The following is a 6,000-nucleotide window of genomic DNA, read 5'->3' as shown; positions in this document are numbered from 1 at the left end:
TAATGATTCACAATAACCTTACTACTCAAATAAAGGAGGCGCAACAAGGAGTTTTAAAAGAGGGAAATTTAAAGGATGAATTACCCAAAGGATCGGAGAAGCATCTTAATATTTGGGAAGACGGAACCCGGTATAGGGCTGAAAGGATTTGGGTACCAAAATTTGGAGATATGAGAGAAATGGTCCTTAGAGAAGCTCATAAAACCAGATACTCAATACATCCTGGAACGGGGAAGATGTACAAGGATCTCAAGAAACATTTTTGGTGGCCGGGTATGAAAGCCGATGTTGCTAAATACGTAGGAGAATGTTTGACGTGTTCTAAGGTCAAAGCTGAGCATCAGAAACCATCAGGTCTACTTCAACAACCCGAAATCCCGGAATGGAAATGGGAAAATATTACCATGGATTTCATCACTAAATTGCCAAGGACTGCAAGTGGTTTTGATACTATTTGGGTAATAGTTGATCATCTCATCAAATCAGCACACTTCCTGCCAATAAGAGAAAATGACAAGATGGAGAATTTAGCACGACTGTATTTGAAGGAAGTCGTCTCCAGACATGGAATACCAATCTCTATTATCTCTGATAGGGATGGCAGATTTATTTCAAGATTCTGGCAGACATTACAGCAAGCATTAGGAACTCGTCTAGACATGAGTACTGCCTATCATCCACAAACTGATGGGCAGATTGAAAGGACGATACAAACGCTTGAAGACATGCTACGAGTATGTGTTATTGATTTCGGAAACAGTTGAGATTGACATCTACCGTTAGCAGAATTTTCCTACAATAACAGCTACCATTCAAGCATTGAGATGGCGCCGTTTGAAGCACTTTATGGTAGAAAGTGCAGGTCTCCGATTTGTTGGAGTGAAGTGGGGGATAGATAGATTACGGGTCCAGAGATAATACAAGAAACTACCTAGAAGATCATCCAAATTCAACAACGGTTGAAAACCGCCCAAAGTCGACAAAAGAGGTACGCTGACATTAAAAGAAAAGATATAGAATTTGAAATTGGAGAGATGGTCATGCTTTAAGTTGCACCTTGGAAAGGTGTTGTTCGATTTGGTAAACGAGGGAAATTAAATCCAAGGTATATCAGACCATTCAAGATTATTGATCATGTCGGACCAGTAGCTTACCGACTTGAGTTACCTCAATAACTCGCGGCTGTACATAACACTTTCCACGTCTTGAATTTGAAGAAATGTTTTGCTAAAGAAGATCTCACTATTTCGTTAGATTAAATCCAAATCAACGAAAAACTTCAATTCATCGAAGACCCCGTCGAAATAATGGATCGTGAGGTTAAAAGACTTAAGCAAAACAAGATACCAATTGTTAAGGTTCAATGGAATTCTCGTAGAGGACCCGAGTTCACCTGGGAACGAGAAGATCAGATGAAGAAGAAATACCCGCATTTATTTCCAGAAGAAATACCCGCATTTGGACAACTAGTTGTAGGTTACTAACGAGGACAGCTGACTTAATAAACTTAAAACATCAAAATGTATTAAAAGTGTTGTAAATATATTTTGAATATACTTTGATATATATGTACATATTTGTTATAGGTTCGTGAATCGACCAGTGGCCAAGTCTTACTTTCCGACGAAGTAAAAATCTGTGAAAGTGAGTTATAGTCCCACTTTTAAAATCTAATATTTTTGGGATGAGAATACATGCAGGTTTTATAAATGATTTACAAAATAGACAGAAGTACGTGAAACTACATTCTATGGTTGAATTATCGAAATCGAATATGCCCCTTTTTATTAAGTCTGGTAATCTAAGAATTAGGGAACAGACACCCTAATTGACGCGAATCCTAAAGATAGATCTATTGGGCCTAACAAACCCCATCCAAAGTACCGAATGCTTTAGTACTTTGAAATTTATATCATATTCGAAGGGTGTCCCGGAATGATGGAGATATTCTTATATATGCATCTTGTTAATGTCGGTTACCAGGTGTTCACCATATGAATGATTTTTATCTCTATGTATGGGATGTATATTGAAATATGAAATCTTGTGGTCTATTGTTACGATTTGATATATATAGGTTAAACCTATAACTCACCAATATTTTTGTTGACGTTTAAAGCATGTTTATTCTCAGGTGAATATTTAGAGCTTCCGCTGTCGCATACTAAAATAAGGACAAGATTTGGAGTCCATGTTAGTATGATATTATGTAAAAACTGCATTCAAGAAACATATGTCGATGTAATATATTTCTATTGTAAACCATTATGTAATGGTCGTGTGTAAACAGTATATTTTAGATTATCATTATTTGATAATCTACGTAATGCTTTTGAAACCTTTATTGATAAAATAAAGGTTATGGGTGTTTTAAAAATGAATGCAGTCTTTGAAAAATGTCTCATATAGAGGTCAAAACCTCGCAACGAAATCAATTAATATGGAACGTTTATAATCAATATGAACGGGACATTTCAGAAAAATAGAAGTGATAGACTGGGAAGAGATCTCCTGCCCAGCACTTGATACCATCACTCCCTCCGATAAACCTGTTACAATCAACGGACGGATCTGCGAGAGAGATGTACATTGTGACGACCCGGAAATTTCTGACCAAATTTAAACTTTATCTCTATAAGATTCTGACACGATAAGCAAAGTTTATTTAATTGAATCTCAAAATCTTTAAACTGTTTACATGGATACATTTAAGTCTTTGACCATCCTCGACGATTCACGAACAATTGTGTGTGTGTGTGTGTGTGTGTATATATATATATATATATATATATATATATATATATATATATATAAATTTATATAAATATAAGTGTATATATAATATTTTAAATTAATAAAGTACACTTTAATCATCTGAATTAAAATGTAAAAATAATATAAAAATGAAAAACTCTTAGTTTAAACTATTGTAATATATTGTGAAAGTGTTTTGGTTTAAAAGTGTCAGGAAGCGGGTTTTTTACCCGCGTGTGTTTGTAAACTGATCAGAATGTTTTAGTACATCTGGACGCCATCCTAGATGGCTGGACGCCGTCCCAGTCTTAAGTGCTGGACGCCGTCCAAGCTTTTGGACGCCGTCCAGATCAACTGTTCCGGAAATTTTTTTTTGTGGCACATTTTCGGAAGGTTAACGGGTTGGGTTGTTACAATTGGAGAGAATTTATTCGACTTTACATTATCATTATCAGATACAAACCCTTTAGCTTTTATCTGGTGAATTAAAACAGAAATTTTTCTTTAAATACAACTCGTACCCTGTTCTTGAGCCAAATCAATCAAAAGCTCGATTTCGTATTAGATTTCAAAATGTAAAAATACAGATGTGTTAGCAATCATTTACATAATCTATCTGAAAGTTTTCAGATTCCAATTCCACGATTTGAGCTTGAATTTCGAAGTCAAAGTTAATCTGAAAAAAGTCAAAAGTTTTGTTCTTCGCAAAAATTCGAAATCGTTTTAATGTTTCAGGTACAATTGATGACTTGGAAAGTTTATAGGAATGATTTACAAACTATTTCATGTTGAAAGCATTATCTGAGATGGTCTTAATCGTTGAATCAGTGTTTGAGCTTCTGTTTTTTTTCTCTTTCGCGTAATATTACAGCTGTTGCTGTTCTATTCAACTTCTTTTATTTTTTTTAAACACGATCACAACTGATTAACTATACTCCAAGAACACACCCTTTAAATTATCTGTTGTGATTAATTTAGTCTTGGTAAATTGAATTTTGGGAGGAAGAAGATGAAATAGAGCCACAAAAATGGGTTAAATAAATTTGAATCCTATTTTAAAACAGATAAACTGATACGGAGTAATGGTTAAGAGTGTTACGAGTTAGCGGGAGATCGCGGGTTCGAGTCCGGTCAGAAGCATTTCTTTTTAATAAACTTCCTGAAGGTAGTTTCTATTTTATTATTATTATTATTATTATTATTATTATTATTATTATTATTATTATTATTATTATTATTATTATTATTATTATTATTATTATTATTATTATTATTATTATTATTATTATTATTATTATTATTATTATTATTATTATTGTTTTGTTATTATTATTATTTACTAGGATTATTGTATTACTGATTATTATCATTATTATTAATAACATGGTTACTAAAATTGTTATCATTAATATGATTTATATTATTATCATTATTAATATTATTAGTAGTATTATTATTATTGTTATTGTTAGTATTATTATTATAAAGTGTTATAAATATTATGGTTATTATTATTATTATCACCACTAATAGTTGTATTATTATCATTATTACTATGATTAGGATTATTAATTATATTATTATGAAAATAATACAAGTTATCATTATTTTCATTAATATTAGTATTAGTGTCACTTTTGTAACTATTAGTATTATTATTCTTATAATTAAATAAAAGTATCATTATTAACAATATCATTATTATTATAAATTATTATTTTATAAAGTTATTATTATTATTAGTAAATCATTAACAACAAAACTAACAATTTTTTTTTTTACAAATAAATTTATTGTATATAAAAATATGCTTATTACATATACAATAATCCTATTAATATTTCATGTAATTATATATCAAACCTATTAACATTTTTATTTATATAAATACTTACATATAACAAACTAATGATTTTTAAATATAATATTAATCATATATATATATATATATATATATATATATATATATATATATATATATATATATATATATATATATATATATATATATATATATATATATATATATATGAATTTATGTGATTTCCATTATATGTTTTAATAGATATACAAATGATATAGGTTCGTGAATCCGAGGCCAACCTTGCACTTGTTCAATGACGTCATATGTATGTTTACTAAGAAATACAGTATAGTGAGTTCATTTAATTCCCTTTTACTCTTTACATTTTTGGGACTGAGAATACATGCGCTACTTTTACAATTGCTTTATTAAATGCTTTTGAAATACATTTTGAACTGCGAATACATGAAATGCTTTTATAGATGTTTGACGAGATAGACACAAGCAAAACATTCCTCGAATGAATTATGTAGACGTGATAATTACCACCATTGAATTATGTGGACGTGATAATTGCCACAATTGATATGAATATTTTTCCCCTGATTATTATTGCTTGGTAACCTAAGAATTAGGGAACATCACTAATTTTGAGAATTAGTGCACGCCTAAATGACGCGAATCCTAAAGGTAGCTACCGGGTTTAACACCCCCACCCAGAATGTTCACTAGACGGAAGGGCTAGTGGGCGTGGTATTTAGTACTTCGAATTTTATATGATTATTATACAGACGAGATGTTCTGTTTTGGGGATATTATTATGCGCATTATATGTTAAGGTCGGTTACCAAGCCAAGCTATGAAAGCAATGAAAAGTGAATGTTATGTATCGAGAGAATGATTTTATACTCAGGTTATGTGTATGTCATTTTTGTGCACAAGATATGTGTACGGTTACTAAGATTTATGAAAGATGATTTCGTACACGAGAAAGGTGTACTGTATTTAAAAGATATCGCATGTACATTACAGGTGGGTATAAGATTTGGGCCCATTTGTACCATGCAGGATTTAAATCTTGTGGTCTATCAAAATGATGAATTTTTTTGTTTTATGATAAAACTATGAACTCACCAATCTTTTGGTTGACACTTGAAAGCATGTTTATTCTCAGGTATGAAAGAAATCTTCCGCTGTGCATTTGCTCATATTAGAGATATTACTTGGAGTCATTCATGACATATTTCAAAAGACGTTGCATTTGAGTCTTCGAGTTCATCAAGATTATTATTAAGTCAATTATAGTTGAAGGTATTATGAAATAGTATACTTGCCGTCAACTTTCGATGTAAAGAAAGTTTGTCTTTTAAAAACGAATGCAATGTTTGTAAAATGTATCATATATAGGTCAATTACCTCGTGATGTAATCAACTATTGTGAA

This window comes from Rutidosis leptorrhynchoides, chromosome 5 (assembly GCF_046630445.1).
Source record: "Rutidosis leptorrhynchoides isolate AG116_Rl617_1_P2 chromosome 5, CSIRO_AGI_Rlap_v1, whole genome shotgun sequence".
NCBI classification, from domain to species: domain Eukaryota; kingdom Viridiplantae; phylum Streptophyta; class Magnoliopsida; order Asterales; family Asteraceae; genus Rutidosis; species Rutidosis leptorrhynchoides.
Note: the sequence above shows the minus strand (reverse complement) of the source record.